This window comes from Xiphophorus maculatus, chromosome 5 (genome assembly GCF_002775205.1).
Source record: "Xiphophorus maculatus strain JP 163 A chromosome 5, X_maculatus-5.0-male, whole genome shotgun sequence".
Classification (NCBI taxonomy): domain Eukaryota; kingdom Metazoa; phylum Chordata; class Actinopteri; order Cyprinodontiformes; family Poeciliidae; genus Xiphophorus; species Xiphophorus maculatus.
This window is the reverse complement of record NC_036447.1, coordinates 26,232,526-26,251,827: the sequence shown is the minus strand read 5'-3', so window position 1 is coordinate 26,251,827 and position 19,302 is coordinate 26,232,526. Positions and strand designations below refer to the sequence as shown.

Below are 19,302 nucleotides of genomic sequence, written 5' to 3'. Positions count from 1 at the left end.
GCGACTAATCTGTCATCATTTGGCCGTGGCTCCAGCCACGCACTGGGGATTCCTTTTGTCTGACTGCTTTGCTTCTGCTACTGCTATGATGAAAATGCATTTAGATGCTCTGCTGTGCCTTGTCACACTGCAGTGTGTACCTCTTGGTGTTTGCAGCCAAACCTTTTCACCGCCCTGCTAATAAAGTGAATGCGGTTCACAAATACAGAGCGTTGGGAGGAATGCTTGTGTTCCTGTGGCTTTATTTGTGAGGACTTGTTCATTTTCTCATCTTACATGCGAAGAGGTAAAAGCCCCTCGGGCAAATTTAAGGCCTGCCATCTATTGCCAGTTTGACTCTGTCTTAAATTTCGCCTTGAGAATCACAGATCCTTCATGCGGCAACGTTTTTGGGACAAATCTGATCGACACCAGCTGCATGTTGGTGTTTCTGTCCTCTGAAAATGAGCTTTCTGTGACGACTGCAGGTGTGCGTGTGTGAGTTTTCTCATTTCATCAGTCTGTCAGCAGCTGGATATAAGCATGTCACCTGCAGTTGGCTGCACACAGGTGTGCTGGCAGAAGGTAAAACCCTGTCAAACATGTCCAGCTCTCTCTATTCCTGTTCTTACAGCCTCTGTTAAATCTGTCTGTATCTTAAAGGGGCTCAGAATGTTTTTGATTGATTTTTTTTTTTAGCTTTACATTATGTTATAATATTATTCGCTCGTAAAAAAAAACCAAAAAAAAAAAACACTGGAGTGTTGCCTTGATTCTTTCATGCAAGTTTGATAAGTCTCTTAATCTCCCATGGCAACCATTCAGCTGTTCAAAACGCCTCATGCCAAAGGTGTTTCCAAGCTTCTGCCTCACAGAGCAGCCCTTCCCATTGACTCCCCCACTCAGCTCCTTCAGACTAGCCAGCAGCAATTAGCAAAGACCTGGTGTAACTGAACATCCGCTGAGTTCAATGTAGGAGCCACTTCTCAGTGCAACGCTGGTAAAAACGTTGTTAAAGGGTTAATAGAGGAGCCATGTGAGATTTTCAGCAGAATATTTGGCAATTACATGTTAAGAGGAGTAACTGTGACAGTTAAATGCGTTGAATTTCCATGTTTCCCATGTGATCACGTCTCCAAAAGTGATAACTAAAAAGAAGTAGGACTGCAAGCAGTTATCAACGGGTTCCTCGCCCGACCCAGCAAGTCCAATCCCCGTTGCACCGCCCCTCCACAGGTTTTCCTTTGCTTTTCAAAATCTAAACACCTGGCCCAAATCCACCCGTTATACGCAATATATGTTAAACGTTGGGGCAGCGAGCATGAGTGGATACAATAGTAGGTTTGAGTCCAGTTTCCTCCTGTCATGTGTTGATGTGCCCCCTGGGCAAGGCACGTCACCTCAAGATGCCGACTGCTCTGCATATCTATGCTGTATAAATTCAGTCTATTTAACGTTTCACATATGGATCTGCGTGTCAACGTTTTTTTCATGTTTTACATTAACATGTACTTCCCACATCTGAACCTTGTATTAACATGTTACAATGTAATTTTCCCGTGAAAAATATGTCAACATAGTATTAAGGAATATTTTTTTAAAATGTTCAACTTGTAGGAAGATTTTCCCATGTTTTCTATTTTGCTGTAAGATATTATTTTTACCTATGAAAACGGAAAAAGCTTTTTCCCATAACTGTTTTTATTGATCCTCTGGGATCAGTGATCTAAGTTTTGAATTTTGAACTGAATTTGAATTTCTTATGCAGGCAAGTATTCCCACGTTTCCAAAGACACTAGAAGAAATCATTTTCATGAGTTTTACTCATCTCATGTTTAAGTTCAACATTTGGTGGTTGAAACACAAGACATACAGTATTTCCTCTTCACTGTATTTGTTTTTGCTCTCCCTTTAATAAAAACTCTTAAAACTGTAACATGGAGACATTGCTCAGCGGTCTGTTGTTGACCCATCTGGCCTCTTTAGGTCCGTCAGTTCCTGACCTGTCATCACTTCTCTTTATAAACTATTCCCATCTGGGAAAGGCATCTCATCTGAAGACCGTTCTACTTAGCGAACCTGCTTGCTTTCATTTCTGTCCTGCTGCACATTACCGTTTCCTTCACATTCAATATATCCAGTTGTCACCACTGCGGATTCATCTGTTACGCCTCTCCGTCTATCCGTCGGTTCCGTCAGTGAGGACTGATCACTCACTGACGATCACCTGCGGGATGCTTGGCCAACAGGGGCCCCTCCATGCTTGTTTAGACCCAGTCTCAGTTTCCAAATTCTGCCCTCTGGCAAGATAGTGAATGGATTGGACTGAGGGGGGGGATGAGCGAGGGTATATGAAACATTCCCTCTGGAATGGCACAAGTCTAGGCAGGCATTGCAATGCTTTTAACACTTGGACAATAACTATGCATTCAAACAACTCGGCTTATTTCAATTAAGACTTAAGCCTCAACATTTAACTTTACTATACAAGATACTGATACCAGTAGATAGATAGATAGATAGATAGATAGATAGATAGATAGATAGATAGATAGATAGATAGATAGATAGATAGATAGATAGATAGATAGATAGATAGATAGATAGATAGATAGATAGATAGATAGATAGATAGATAGATAGATAGATAGATAGATAGATAGATAGATAGATAGAAATTGTGTTTTTTGACATTAGAATATGAACAATGACTTGAGCAGATTTGTAATGGAAATGCAAACTTCATCTAACTGAATAGGAATGCAAAGTGTGGCAACACTTGGATTATATTGTTTCTATTGCTTTTTGTGTGCAGATTTAGGTTTTGGGAGGTGGGAAACGTTACCAAGGCGTATTGTCTTTCTGATGACAGAAAGTCTGTGGAGTTTACTCAGAACTTAACTGACGGCTCAGCCAAAAGAGGCGGGGCTCGTCAAGGTCACGGGTCCGCCGCTGAAATCTGCAGAGTAATTTGCACTGGAAATTTACACGCATGGCAGACCTGCACCGGAAAATCAGGAACAGTCAGAGCTGTTATTCAAAATCACACGTCTCCAGATTCAATTTGTTTGGCTCAAACGAGACTTTACACCATAATGAATGCTGCGCCCGCTGCACTCTCCTAATCTTCTACGCGCGCAGGCACACACACACGCACACCCCCACACGCATGCAAACAAGCTCAGAGATCTTTACCAACCGTCCCCTGCAGCTGGAACACCTCATTAACCCAGTGTGTGGATGGATTTACCGCTGAGAGACCTCGCAGGAACAGACACAGGGTCCACACACACACAAATATGCACATAACCATAATTGGATTACAACTGAAAAAGGAGTTTACTTTCTAAAAATACAAGTGAGAATAGCTCAGAGTAGAGCCATACTCCTGCAGAGCGATGTTTTGTCATGTGTGTGTGCGTGTGTGTGTGTGTGTGTGTGTGTGTGTGTGTGTGTGTGTGTGTGTGTGTGTGTGTGTGGGACGGCTGTTTACTTTGTCACTTATCTATTTGCTCTGACTCCTGACAGATCCCTTAAAGTAAACACACACACTCACACACATGCTCCTTCTTGTCTCCGCTGGAAGGCGAATCAATTAGCGCAAACTGAACCGCGTTGTGTTTGTTTGGTTCTGTTAAAGCCAGTGACCTTGACTGGTTCATGACCCAGAAACAAAGGCTGCATTATTCACAGCAACAGAAGAAAAAAAAAAAAAAAAAAGAATCAGATTTTTAACTCTTTACGCTGAAGCTCGCAGCGCCGTGCCGACCCGTATGCGTTGTTGCGTTTACAAGACGGGGCCTGTTCCCTGCCGCTGTAATTCACGGCTCTGAAAAGCGACTGCAGACACGGGAAATGTGTGTTTTGGAGGGCGACTCTGCTGGGGAGCCTTTGTGTTTCTCCCAGAGAGGGAAAATATGGAGCCTATTGAAGTCTGAGGAGAGTCTGTCATCTGATGAGAGATGGGTGACAAGAGAAAAAAAATAATCCCTTGCACAATCGCAGATGCATTTAGGCATACGCGTCTTAAATTTAGATCGATGATGACGCCACAGCTTAAAAACACACACACACCCGTCAGAAGGCTTATCTCTGCTACCTACCATTAATCATGACAGAAGCCAGGCACTCCCTGTTTGGCACTTAGTTTTCTATCTACTGATAAACTTAGAATGGCTCTTCTTATGTAAAAAAAAAAAAAAAGAAATTTTATATTTCTGAAGTAATGTTAAAGTGACCTTGATACATTTACAGTATCTTTCACAAACACTCCCACACTCTGCTAAAAAGTACAAAAGCTGCCCTGTGAGTGATTTAGATGCTTCAGGTTAAAGGTCAAGTTAACATTGTCTTGCTCACTTTTTTTCTTGTCTTGGGAATGTAACGTTCAGCTGAAACCCATGCAAACAGTAGAGTCACACACACACACACGTATACATATATATGTATATATACAGTATATATACTGTATATCAATCTGTGTATATATGTATGCTTGCAGTTGAAAGACACACGAGTTGCAACAGATTGCACGGTGCATCTATTTCATACTCTGCTCTACCAAAACTGTTCCCTTAACCCTCCAAATTCAGATAATCGCTCCAAGTCTCCAGGAGTAAGAATGCAGCACCCAGGCATGCAGGGCACTTTTACAAACATTAGTGAAAGAATGGGTCACTCTTCGGGACTTGGAGAATTCTAACGTCGGACCATTAAGGGAGGAAAACCATTGCAATAAGTGCACTGGACTTACGGTCAGTAGAGACGAGTTCTCTGCCTTTCTGTCTGCTAATCTGGTACCAGAACAGTCTAGATTAGGTGTGAATTTTGTTGCAGAGTTGATTATGGTGCTGAGATGTTTGTCAGCAGTCGGGCTCGGCCCCTCCGTTTTTAATGAATGGAACTCTTTATGATGCGGCATACCGAGACGTTTCAGACAATGTTATGTTTCCCGTTTTATGTGAAGAGTTCAGGAACGGTCCCCATCATGTCCCAACATGAGCAGACAAACTGGCATGAAGGAGGACGTTCTGTGTTGAAGAAGCTGACTGGGCTGAACAGAGTTGATATGCGTTACTGGATTGGACGTCACGTGACTTATTGTGCGCCACACATGCAGCATCGGGATGCATCAAGTGAGGAATTTCGGTGGTCAAGAAAAATGATGCAAAGAATCCGAAGAAGGGACGCAGTGTTTGGCTTTGAATTGTCAATATTACAACAACTAGATAACAAGGTCCAAGCGGATCACATTTCACAGGTCAGGAAAAGGTTTCACTATAAAAATGTAGAGAAAGTGGGAAGTAGCTCAGTTACGCTAGCTTGACTTTGACAACCTTAGCATGTAAATGTTGGGTTCAGTAAACACTAAAATAAGGCGACCCACATACACACTCTGTGACAGGTCATCACTACAGCAGGTGTTAGCTAATATTAGCTAATCAAGGTTTCAGACGATCACTTGTTAATGATCGCCAAATAAACATCAAGCCTGAAAACCTGTAACTCCGATGGGCTGAACGTTCAGCTTTGTGATTTTTACGTCCCCTTTTTGTGTGTGGGAAATGTTTTTGTGCTTTTCAGTGTTGATTTCTGATGCACTCGAACGTCATCTCTGCGCCTGCAGGTGAGCGTTACTAGTTGCCGATGTCCAACCCAGTAATATATATCGATGGTCCTGACCTCGACTACAGGAGAGACTCACTTATCCAACATCAGTGTTTGTCCTCATATTTCTCTTTTCATTCAGGCCATGACAGCGAGAGAGAGAGAGAGTTAATCTGTCAGCAGATAACAGGAAGGCTCAACATGTAAAGTTGTTGTTTTTTTCCTTTTGAGCTTTTAAACTTCTGTTTATCATGAAACAAGTTGGATCCGAAAATGTTGACAGCCTTTTGGAAATAAAATTTAAGGCTCTGTATTCCTTACTTAATACAGAGACTGCTGTTTTAGCAGTCATGCTAACCATGCTAATCGCTAATATTAAATGCTATATTCCGCTTAAGTGGGAAAGTCTGTAGTTATTTTGTTTTCTGCTTTGAAAAATTTATAAAATCCTGTTTTCTGACACACGGTGCAACATAACCTACCTGGCAGGGCGCCTGCAAAAACATAAATATAGAAAACTGTATTCAGATCGTGTTATATCATTACTGTTACAGAGAAATTTGAGTAAGCAATAGTTTACATTAGCAGATCAAAACTCAGAAATTGGCCACAACATTCAGATCCATGTGTGTCTACAAATTAGAGTTATTAAAGAGTTAAGGAGATACTTTTTTCTGTTTCTTTTTTTTTTTTTTGCCCCCCAAGTCAATTTTTATTCAGAGACTCTTCAGCTGTGGGACTTTCTAAGTCTGCTAGCGGTGAATTTCCAGAAGATCAGCAAAACAAAGTTATTACAATTTAAAATCATTAGTCTGAGCTTAAAATAAGCAAACAGCAGCCAGTCATCACATAACCCCGCAGAGAACAGATCAGGCAACAGACTGACTAATGGACATTACTGAACTTTTATCCCTTTTTTTTCTTAGCTATCTGAGACAAAGCTTCAACCAGCGCTGACTTCGATGCCAAACACGCCGTTTCATATGCTAGTGGTTAAACCCCGGGCCCCGCCGCGCTCCGTGGGGTGAAACTGGACTCCGAGGTAGAGACACGTGAAGGAATGGCGACGACACGCTCGACTGCAGACCAGGCGCTGAAACGAAGAAAAAAAAAAAAATCCCGGAGGGCTGGGGCGGGGGCTTCAGGGTGATTTTCTTGGAGTAAGGAACGGGGAGAAAACGGTGTTGTGTTTGTATAGATAAGGAGGGCTGCATTCGCAGACAAACGAGAAAAAAAAAAAGACAAGAGCGTAAAAACATTGAACGCAACAGGTTTATATAGCAAGAGAACCCCACATAAACTCCACAAACTAAACAGAAAAACAAGACTTTATCAAATGGGTGACGCTTTTTTTTTTTTTTCAAACAAACCCTGGAGCAAAACAAGTCTTTGATGAACAATGTGTAAGAGTCTCTGTGTACCTGCGGTTCAGCCAGATTTCATTCACACCAGCTTATCTGTGACTAAGCCGGCAGGTACGCCTGGAGAGGTGCAAACACGACGTGAAGCATTTACACAAACACCTCGTTTCCCACCGGGCAGTCGCATTGTTTGCTGTAACCAATCTTTTTTTTTTTTTTTTTTTCTCACTTTGTTTTTGCCTTTCATACCAGTCTTGGATCTAAATTTTGCTCCTAGCCTTAACTGGCTGCTTTTGGCAAAGTGCGAGTGCACATCGTTCCTTCCACTCAGGACGACATCTGCTACGGATTTGGTTTGGAAACTGCAAACAGTTACCGTGCATGAACACGGCTGGAACATCTTTGACGACTTGGCCGCTCTTCAAACTGCGAACATCGTGTTGTTGTTTTTTTATTGAGGAAAAGGAATATTATTATCAAATTACGTCAAAGTTTTGGTTCTGCACGCACTCTGGTTTGCATGCTCACTTGTGAGCCCAGGTAAAGACGTTTGGGGGTTAATTACCAACAACGCAGATGTTAAAATTTTCTTTTAAGTCTTTTCGTTTCCTTTTGATGCTCCAATTTGTTCTCTCATTTGTTTTTTTAGAGAGGTATTTAAAAAGACATTAACCATGTTAAATTATTCTTCTCCTTTTGATCATTTACAGACACATTTATTTCCAACGATGCTCAAATCTCAATTTGAATATCTTTAATTGATTTTACATTTCCCCTTTTTTTTCCATTGATTGTGTTCCTAATCCTCAGTTGGACTCTTGACCAAGGCTTACATCAAACAATTTGAACATCACGCAATTAGAGTCACACAAATCATTTTTTCTTACAGTGGACTACGTATAGGTTGGGGAAGGCTAGTTTAATCTTCTAATTTTCAAAGCCGTACACTCAAAGGAGACTCAAAACTAAATTTATGAATGATAGGGACAAAATACGTCATGGCTGTCAGTAAAAAAAACAAAAAAAAAACAACCAAAACTGCAAAATCACAATGGCGTGACGACAAAATGACCACAACCAGTTTGAAATGTAAACTGTTGAATAGAAACATCGACATCATTGTGTCATTTATTTTCTGTTTAGTATTTCAATGAGTTCAATCATTATTATTATTTTTTTAAATTATGCTTCACGTTGTTTCTTGCCAGGTTGTAATGACTCATTTTTAAATAACATTTCTGCTGTTGTTGCTCATCTATTTTTCTACACTGATCAATATTGGCGGTTGATATTGTGAATAGTTTGTCTCTTTCAGTGTTTGATAAACATGCTCACTTTGTACACTTTTAGAAAAGTGATCTGACTCAAGTCTATGTTACATGATTATTATTAGTAGTACTATTATTGTTGCATGATTGTCAATCTTGTTTTTTATATATCTATTGTTTTTAAGACTTTAAGAACTTTTTTGTGTGAATTTTGCTGCTGTTACACCTGGATTTCCCATTTGTGAAACAATGAAGTCGGTTTCTGATCTGTTCCATTAACCAATCTTTGATCCGACTCAAGATCCACGTTTTGAAAGCTAGTAAAATGCGTATTTTTCCAGGCAGATCTGAACTCAAAAAGAGTCGACATGTAGCGTAAACTATGATCAGGAATCTCATTCCAGTCACTTTGAAAAATGGCAGCAGTTACGTTTTAACGAGCAGGAAGTTCTGGACCAACGATCAACCCGGTCAAGACCCAATGCAGATCCTCTGAGTTTATTTTCCACAGTTGATTGAGGCTGGAAAATTGCTCCGTTAATCTGCGCTGCATTAATTTGTCCAATGCGTCTCATCTGTCATTCTGGGAGCAGCCTGGTGTGTTTTGGCCCTATCAGAGCCACGGAGTAATGTTTCTGCAGCTGACCGACCCGCTGACTGCTTGGTTTGGACCTGCGCTGGTCTGTCTGTGTTTATGGAGAGTCTCGCATTAGCCAAGAGCAGTTACAATGTCCTGATACGGCACACATGACAGGCAGAAACCAACCAATCACGCTCCTCTCATTAGGAAACAGAAATTGGCAGGTATATGAACCTTAAAAAAAATTGTAAAAAATTGGCTTTGATAAGACAGCTTCAGTTTTGCCTGTGGCAATGTTCAAAACTTGCTTTAGATTTCAAGTGAGATCAATGGAAAAAACCTTTGGAACAAAAAAAAGGTTGTGCCAAAGGTTGCGCACAGTTTCTGAGTGGGATCAAGTTATTGGTGTGGGAAGAACAGGTTTACGAGCCCAAAGAGAAACAATCGCTTAGAGTGGCAACGAGGTGAAAATTTCTACTTTTGAAGTCGTTTCGTCAGATAAAACCTGGTGCTTATATGCTAAACCAAACATGAATGTGGAGGGTTGCAGTCATCTCCTTCTGTTCTGCTAATGTTCCTTCAAGTCAACAAGAATTTCATTATTTTCTATCCAGAAACAGAAAACTTGTCTCGAGCCGTTATTTTGCAACACAGATATCATTTATATCAAGCCAGGGTCCCAAACAAACAGGTTCTACCAACGTGCATGTGCAAGACTTGAACACTGAGTTGTAATTATTCTGAAATATTAATTATAATGTCATTTGGCATAATGTGGAGTAGATGTCTTACTTTTGTATTTTTAAATGTGGTTTTAAAGGGGCAGTATTATGTAATGTAACATACTTGCAGCGTTGCCTTGATTCCTTCATGCATGTTTGAGAAATCCTTTAATCTCCCATGGCAACCGTTCAGCTGTGCAAAACGCCTGGGTGGAGCTAGCCCCGCCTTCGAGGACGAAGCTCCTCCTCAGAGCTGCAGTTTCCAAAATGTCGCACCTTTCACCTCTCTTTCACTTCCCCACTCAAACTCCTTCAAACTAGTCAGCAGCAATTAGCAAGCACCTGCTGAGCTCATTATACCAGCTACCTCTCAGTGCAGCGCTGGTGACAACGTTGTTAAAGGGTTAATAGAGGAGCCGTGTTGTGATGACTTCCTAAAAGTGGAGTTTCAGAAAGAAGAGTTTTTAAAGAAACAGAGAAGTAATATTTAATGTAAGTCATATTTTATTATAGGGACTTTAAACTGTGTGAATGGTAACAGAAACGTTTAATGCTTTTGAAATTAACATTTTAAAAAGACAGGTAGCAGGCAATATCTAAACTTGATATTGCATTTACTGCATTCATTTCATGTAAACTTCTACGTAGTCGATAGTTGAATTTCAGTTTCGCAAATACATCTAGGACATTTGCAACGTTCTGCACTCACACTCCATCCTGAACACATTTAACTTGCGAGTTTATGTTTTCCACTGTCAACACTTGAAATGTTTCATTCTGTTCTGTACTCTATCGTCCTTTAAAGCTGCTGTTGTCCAGCTTTTGATCCACGTGACGGCCCTCTGAAGTGGCATTTGGTTCTCATCTGTGAACAAGACGTTCAAATTAAAATTGCCACAGACATGCCTGCCACCGCAGCTCTCCACACTGCTTTCAGACAGAACAATGGTTTCTCTAGCCCGGTCAGATTGAAGCGATGCGTCCGACACCACAAATGTAGAGAAAACAGTAATTAAAAGTTGTGTACCATATTTTTTTTCTTCATTTATTACACACAATTGCTTGCAAGCACAGACTTAAAATGTTTTCTTCTTTCTCGGATTTTGCTGAACAAAGTTTTTCGGTCTGCAAATGCTGCATTTGGTAGGAATGATGAAGAAATAATCACAGTTTTGTTGGCACGAAGCAGAGTGTTTGCATTCAGAAAGTGTCATGCAAAAGTTCTCTGGCCTTAAAATGTTTTTCTTTTTATAAGGCTCTTACCGCAAGCTTCAAAGTATCGTGTCGCGTTTTAATTTGATTGACCACTGCAAACTGCAGTTCTGATGTAAATGGAGAATGTGATTTGTTTTTTTAATTTCCTGAAGTGAAAAGTAAATGTGCAAATGGCAGAGAAACAACTTACAGTTCCAGGAAAACCATTTGTCCACCCTCATCTGTGGCTATGCTAATTAGCCTTAGCGTTCATGACAGGCTGTGCTATCGGGAAGAAGCTGTAACGTAGCAGAGCGCGAAGGAGACGGTGTGAGTGGCACGTACACAGGAATGATTGACGGCGCTCGGACCCTCCCCCTGGCTCTGATTGGTTCTTTCTGACTAAGTGATATATTTCCGCAGTTAGCACTTGAAGAAGCCAGAAGAGCTCAATTTTTTTTTTTTTTGTCAGATTGTCTCATACCATACTGCTGACATAATGATAGTTTTAACTGATATGTAAAAAACATATATATTTTTTTTATAATAAAAGTTACATGATGTAGCTTTAAATCCTATATTGGTTTCAGATTTTAACATTTTTAACATTACAAGTATCGCTGGCATATCTACTGTCACCGTGTCTTGGCTGCTTCTTGCTCCGTGACCTGCAGGTTTTTGCTTTGATCTGTTTATCTTCCTGCCATCACCACATGTTTGGGCTTCCAGCCAAATCTAAACACGGCAAATCCCCCAAAACGCACACTTTCTGTTACGCGGGCAGAGGGGACGCGTATTTGTTTTCGCCATTCAACTGTAAGTTTGACTGATTGTAAACGTCTTCTGTATCTGCGCTTCTTCGGCTTCACCGGTATTTCTGCGGGTCGACTCGTTCGCCCTTCGACCTCTAACCTTTTAATCCACAACCAGCTGCAGCGAGGCCTCAGAGGAGGACTAAGTGATTCTGCTTGTGAGTTTTCGAGTGTGGCGATGGAACGAGAAAACGTGAGCGCATTCTTCTCATTGTGAAAAATCGAATGGTTTAGTTAAATAACGAACTGCACAGTGTTTCAACACACCAAGGCGGAGTGTAATCACTAATATCTCTTAAACTTAGATAAAAAATATACCTGAAATGACTGGAATTAGTTCAGCACAATTCTGTCACACTGTGGTGCAGCTGAGACTACAGCTGAGTTAATATTCTTGTTGTAACAGGTCTTGTCAGTCTCTTTAAATAAAATTTGTCTAATTTCACTTGCAAAATTAGCCTTACTCCTTAAACTTCACTTTTTAGGTTTCAGCTATTGATTTTAATGTTTTCATTTGGATAAATGAACTCAAAGGAAAATGTTTATTTTTTTTATTTTATTTTTTTTTTTTATTACAAATTTTAATCTTAAAATGTTTGCTCAGTACGATTTAGCATACATTCAGAAATCATCCTTGTAGTAAACACAACTTATCTGTGTTTAATTCCAGTTCTATCAGGGTTGTGAGAGAACATTGGTAAAATAACAGCATCCTGACAACTGAGGAACACAGCAGTCAGATCAAGGATGTTGAGGAAACATTTTAAAGAGTTAGGCTATAAAGAAATATCCAAAGAAGAAGGTGCACCGATTGCAGTTTTCTGGCCGATCGCCAAGCTTTAAGAAGCCTGACCTGCCGATTCCAATTTTAGCTGATACTGAAATCATCTGATACTGTTTAACCGACGTGAGGAATGACTTGCATTTGCACAATTCGTCACTGAATAACTAAAAACTCTGTCAAGTGGATGAAGTTGGTTTGGTCAGAAAACACCAAAGGCAACCAGAGTTTAAATGGTATGGGTTAGATCAAGGCGTTAGAATTAGCGTAGCCAAAGTCCGGGTCTAAATCCAATTGAGAATTTGTAGCAAGACTTGAAAATTCGTGTTCACACACACTCTGGATCCAATCCGACAGTGATTGGGTGATGCTCTAAAGAAGAATGGGCAAAAACGTCAATGCCTCGGTGTAAATTACTGCTAGAGACACACCTCAAAAGACCTGGAATGCTACGAGAGCAACAGGTGGCCTGAATACAGAGTTTGAAACCCATGTCTCCTGTTGCTCCCAGGCTGTGATTAAGTGAAAAAAACCCAAAAAGGTTCAGGGGATATGAATAGTTTTGCAGTGCACTGTATTCTGCTATATAACAGGGTCCTTGTAAAATTGGTTTCATACCTGAAGCTCTGTCTCATTAACATATCACACTTCCTGACAGCAAGAAAGTCCAAAAGATCCAACTCTCTCTTAGAGTGCCTGTCGGACCTTTCCATCAATGCAGGTTATCTTTTGTCACACTGCATCTCACCTTACCTGTCGGGCCTTTTTGGGTTTGAAGGAATATCACAGGTTCAGACCTCTGTCTTCCAAAGTGCTTTGTCAAAGTCCTACAGCCCCAAGGGAGCTGTCGATTTACAAGCTGAATGGGTGTGTGTGTGTGTGTGTGTGTGTGTTTATGCGCTAAAGGGTGCTTCGAAGAACCCAGCCTATTGAATCAGGATGAAAGGGTGCATGTGCGTACCACCAAGCTGTCTGCCTCGAGGACAAAAGCATAGTAGGGCTAAGGAGAGGTGGGGAAGGGGGGAGTCTTCCTGTAATCTGTCACACCTCCACCATCCCAGAACCATACGCCCCCAAGAAGTGTTGCTCCTCTTTACAGACTTGAGTGTGGTGTGTTTTCTTTAGCACAAAGAAGGATAAACGGCCAGCTCCGATTAATGCTGAATGAACAACTTCTTCTCCTAGCCCTCCTGCAGTCTTAAGAGATGGGGTCATTTAGACCCCACAAGTTTTTTCATCTGTGCGGCGGGGTCTCGCTGAACCCGCGTGCGCTTTTACAAGTTTTTTTGTGTGTGTGTGTGTGTGTGGTTTTGGAAACTGGCGTTCTGACAGGACAACACCCCTGCTTTCTGACCGTGACATTTGCCGCTCACAATCAACTTATTGTATTGCCTTAAGTTGTTGTAAAAAAAACAAAAAAACTGTATAAATCTTAAAAGAAATTTGACTTTTTCATGCCTTGAAAATGGCCTCTGTCTCTTTAAGAAGCTCCTACACTTCAACAATGCTCCCAATGCTAAAAGATTAGCAACCATTCTTAGTAGTGCTAGCTCATTGCTGCTGACACTAGTCTGGAGGAATTGAGCAGTGAGACGCCATTTACGTACTCTCAAAATGGCTGCCATTGGAGAGTCAAGGATTCCTAAGACATGCATGAATGAATCAGCACAACACTCCAGGTATGCTTTGATGCGGGAAGAACATTATCACAAGGCTAAATGAAACACCTCCCTAAACTTCATACAAAGTTAAAGAACAATATATGTTGGATATTTTTATCTCTACGATTCAGTAAATGACATTGACTAGAAAAGACGCCAAGGTAATCTCACTACAGATTGAAAGCATCCTTCCCGCCTGTTCCAAATGTTAAGAGATGTTTCTGACTCACCCTCCTGGTCCTCCATGTTTTCAGAAGATGCCATGAGGATAACTTAGAGGAAGGTAGTTAAGGACACGCTTCGTGGGTTAGTAAAGGAGTAACAACCCCCTAAACTGTGTCTGCAGAGGCGAGGAGGCAGGGCGTGCGCTCAGACATGACTGCGGTTCCAATCCAGTGAGCACGTAAAGCCTCAAGGTTTGAAAGTCTGAAATGCCTTTGGTGTCAGAGGAACTTGTAAAGATGTAATGTGAGACATTTCACGACTCTGAAAACGGACACAAAACTGGCTTACATCCTTGATGATTTAAGACACGCTCTACTAGAGAAAATTCATATTACAATAGGATTTAGTTGAAACAACAATCAGCTGAGGACAGTGGGTAGAATCAGCACTGCTGCTGTCCACTAAGGCACATGTGTTAAAAAAAACATCTCAAATGTTCTTTTCAATTCTTGACAATTAGAAATTGTAAAGCTGGAGATACTAACTAGTCAATCTTCAGGTTAACCCGCCCTGCACACAGGGCAAATTAGAACTAGATCTGGAGTGGATAAGCTGCAACGACACCGCTAGACACAAACTAAAAAAATCACAAGGCTGGGTTCTGTGGTGACACAGGGGTTAATCACAACCCACATATGGAGGCCTTAGTCCTTGACGTGGCCGTCGCAGGTTTGATTCCCGCCCTGGTGACCTTTGCCGCATGTCTTCCCCCTTCTCTCAATGCCCACTTTCCTGTCAATAAAGGCCTCTAGAGCCAATAAAACCTAAAAAAAAATAATCACGAGGCTGAAAATGAACCTGCCAATTGATATTAAAATAGTTTTTTATTTTCAATATCAAACTAATGTATCTCCCATAAACCACATTACCAATAATGTGAGCGTCTGATTTCCCAATTGAAAACAGCACAGAAACATTCAGCACAAGAAATCTTCATGGTTACCAGGGAAAGTTGACTAAAAACAATTTCTGCTCTGTTGGGAAATATATGAATCTGCAATCATCTTATTTCTAAGGATGGAGAAAAAACAAGAAAGTGATTTACAAAGTTATATTGCAACTTCAGAGCATGCTCAGAAGGAAAATCCCCCTTTTTAAGTGTATGGACGAGGTCTGGTGAATCAGAGGCAGAGGGCTATATAATCCCTGCAGTTCAGCTCATTCTGGGTGATCAAGGTTTGGTGGATTACTCCAGGAACTGGGACAAAACACAAAATGTGTAACCCATTTCATTGTAACCAGATCTTTGATTCATTCTGCTCCACTTAAAGGGGCAGAATTGTGTATTTTCCAGGCACATAGTGCCATTTTATAGCACAATTAAGGAACTGTGTTCTTTCAGTTGTTATAAAAATGCTGTATATATGAAACACGACTCAGAAGAAATTTGAAACGTTGTAATTTAATGCCTAGAAATTAGGCCTCTGTTTCTTTAAGAAACGCCTCAGTTCAACTCTGCCATCAGGAACAACATGGCTCCTCTATTAACCCTGTAATATCGTTCTTAGCAGAGTTGAACTGAGAAGCAGCTCCTATGATGACTCCAGCTGATGTGCAGTTCCTCCAGGTATTTGCTAATATCTGCTGGCTAGTCTGAAGGAGTTGAGTGGCTGAGCTTAGGGAAGGGCTGCTCTGTGAGGCTGAAGCTCGGAAGCTTGTAAACTGCAGCTCTCAGGAGGAGCTTTGACCTCGAAGGCGGAGCTAGGTCCACCCAGGCGTTTAGCACGGCTGAATGGTTGCCATGGAGATTAAAGGATTTCTCAAACATGCATGAAAGAATCAAGGCAACACTCCAGGTATGTTTTGATAAAGGAAAGGCATAACATGATGTAAAGCTAAAAAAAAAAAGTAGATTTTGTATAATGCTGCCCTTTTAAAGAATAAATAGAGAGGACAGAAACTTAACCAGGACATGAGAGTGAACACTTGAATTATATTTTCCTAATCAAAGTTTAGGAAAAACTTTAATAAAACCTGAAAGCCAAGAAAAACTTTGCACCAAAGATGTAATGGAAACATAAATTACAACACGTATACCGAGGCCAAATGTGAGTTACAGGCATCAGAAAAACAACATCACCCGCATTAGTCACTGATGTTATTTCCTACTGAGAAAAAAATGGTACAGTGACCGAAACCTGACCTAAGCCGAGGAGCCAGCTTGTGTGTATCAATGTGTGTTGAGCACCACAGGGCACACTTAAGCTTACAAAGAGAAGGGATTTATTTTTGTTGTTGTTAATGTGACTGATAGCAAATAAAACCTTACACACACACACACGCGATTCAGCGCATCAGTCCCATCTTCTTCACCTTGTACCTCTTTAACTTCCCTCGTGGGTTATTAACTCCCTGATTGGCGAGCTTCCCGTTCGGTTCCGTCCTGTTTAGTTGTCATGGCAGCATGACCAGAACACTTATTAGCTGACCCCGTGGGATTAGTCCAACTTTGAAAACCTGGAGGTTGAGGGCTGGGAGGGTGGGTTAAGCCTTCACCTCGAGCTGCTCGCTGCCGCATCTCACAAAAACCTTAATTAAATTGCTGAGGCACCGAGGCAGGAATGTTTGCTCTGCTCTCCGCCTCTACCTTTGCCATCCTTCTGACTCCACCTTTCTTTGCTTTTCCCATCCTTGTGCTCCACTTTAGGCCTTCTTTCAGGGCCTCAGACTCCTCACACGTCAGAGAATGAGGGCGACAAGTTGTGATTTAATGTAAAAGCTGCAGCCTGAGATGAAAATAGGGCTCTTGAGTCTGATTAAATGCACAATTCAACCATACTGCCAATACATCATCAATACATCATATTAATACATCATCATTGTGTAGATCTACAAGCCCATAGACAAACATTAAAAATGTATTTTACTATATAAAACATGAAAATGACACGTGATTGTGAGTGTAATAACAAATTACCGAGAAAAAAAAGCAAGTATATATCATAATTTATGATTATTTCAATGCTGATTTGCCTGTTTGGTGTTGAAGAACGTAGCCTGTAAATTATATCATACAACGTTCAAATTCACAAAACAATTTATGTGTTTAAACTTCTTCTGTTACATGATGAGCTGCTTAAATCAGAGCTGCACAATATCTCAAATTACAGCCATCAGCTCTCATTTTATTGTGTGTTCAGTGATTCAATTGCAAATGACTGCATAAATGTAATATTTTAATCATGATTAATCACAATTAATCACGATTAATCAGGCTAATCGTGATTAGTGAGATTAATTGTGATTAATCAGATTAATGTCAATTGATAGGATTAATCCTATCAAGCGTGAAAAGAAAAATCTGCAGAATGTGCCAATTTTTAAAACCTGATTAATCGTCAGAATAATCAGTTACTGAAATAATCGTTAGTTGCGGTCCTACATCAAAGATATTGATGATGACTGTAGAGTCCATCTTACTAGCTAAATATGGGTAACATGGTGAGCAAGAACTACGTAACACTGAAGATATCGCATCTTACCAACTATTGCTTGCAAGTAGTCACATCCCAACAGTGATAAATAAATGTATGTTGAAACTTTTGCGACACTAAGATATAATTGAGACGCTGACAAAAACAGAAAACAAAAAATACTCTCTTCGGAAGATGATGACACCTGTTGCTTTCACACCTTTTTCCTTCCGTACAACTTTCCATTATGGATGTTTTCCATCAGTTATGAGATCTACATGTTTTACTTTTAAAACTGAATAAGTGAAATAAATTAGCTCTTTGATAATATTCTAAATTCATTAGGATTCACTTTAAGTTTTAGTTGAAGCCTTAAGAGACCAATATTCAGGGAAAACCATAGATAGCGCTGGGTGAAACCAACAACTCTTTTTTTTTTCGATTTCATGTTCTATGCATCAAATGTACGGCCAAACATTAGTCAGAGCCTGCTATAAACAACACATTTACACACAAGACATGACAGAAAGATCAGACCCAGCGCGAGCGTCCGGCAGGCTGCCTCTGCTGCCTCGCGCGAATCACGAATAAAAGCTTCCCGCACGAGGTGATAAGAGAGCCAGAGGTCAGGCTGGAGCCGCGGAGAAGGGGGCAGATAACAGCCTCTAATCCGCAAAATTCAACACCGCCACGGTCTGAAGAAGCGATAGAGATAAGAACTAATCGTGTTTCCACATTTCTCCGCGGGGAGCCCTCCTCCTCTGGCCTCCTCCCACCAAGAGCGCCCGCTTGACCCGAGATACAGACCCGTCCACCGGGTGCGGAGGAATGTGAGGCGCCGCTGCTCAAGTCCCCCAGCCTGGAAGTCGGTTCTTGACATGTGAGCCGAACAGAGCTTTGTTTTCACACTCTCTCGTAGTTAAAGTTCACCCAGTTGTTGATTCGCTCTAAGTATAATTGATATCACAACATCCTTGTTCGTTTGATGTATTTACTCGGCGTTAAGCGTCATTAATAGTGCAATATTTCTACCGATAAACAAGAAATAGGTCGTTATTAGACTCAGTGTGCGCTCACAGTTTTCCAATCAAGCGGAGGTTTAGAAGAAGCTTACCTTGGGAAAGTATAATCCAGAGCCCCGCTGGAATGCGGCTTCACTTCCAATTCCTTATCCACAGTAAGGGGGTGGCTGGGAGGGTTATCAGTAATAAAAAAAAAAAAACAATTAAAAAAAACTGAAGGGAAAACCTTTTTCTTTTTCTCGCGGCACAGCGCAGTTAGCCCCAACACATCGCTTAAAGTGAGCCGAGAATCACTGCAGCGCTCTGAAGACTCGCATCAGCCCCGCCGGACTTCAACAAAAGCGCTCAGTGAAGTGAAGGAGGCGAGAAGTTAAACAAGCTGCGGGGAAGTGGGAGGTACGGCAGGCCGGGCGCGCGCGTCCGTGGGCGTCCCCGTTTCGCGCTGCACCTGCACGAGAGCTGAGTGAAGCTGACGAGGCTTTTTTCTTCTCGTTCATTACTGCCTCATTCGTTACGGAAGTAATCATTAAAACACGTAGAACATCAGTTTACAACTCATGTCCAATTTTTTGCTTTTATTTTTTTATGTATGTTAATATAGTCTTATTATTTGCATGTGATGTCGGGTGTCTGTGGGTGTTTTTAATATTCTGCAGAACAGCATTTTGCTGTAAAAC

At 41.1% G+C, this 19,302-nt stretch overlaps 1 protein-coding gene across 1 annotated transcript in view; it reads right to left on the bottom strand.

Moving 5' to 3' along the window:
• Window positions 1-18,983, bottom strand: part of LOC102233016 (vasorin-like) — a 30,552-nt gene extending 11,569 nt beyond the window's left edge. Inside the window, exon 1 of the mRNA XM_023334375.1 lies at window positions 18,718-18,983. The gene's annotated coding sequence lies outside the window, so the exon portion shown is untranslated. The remainder of the gene's footprint in view (window positions 1-18,717) is intronic.
• Between the last annotated feature and the right edge of the window lie 319 nt (window positions 18,984-19,302).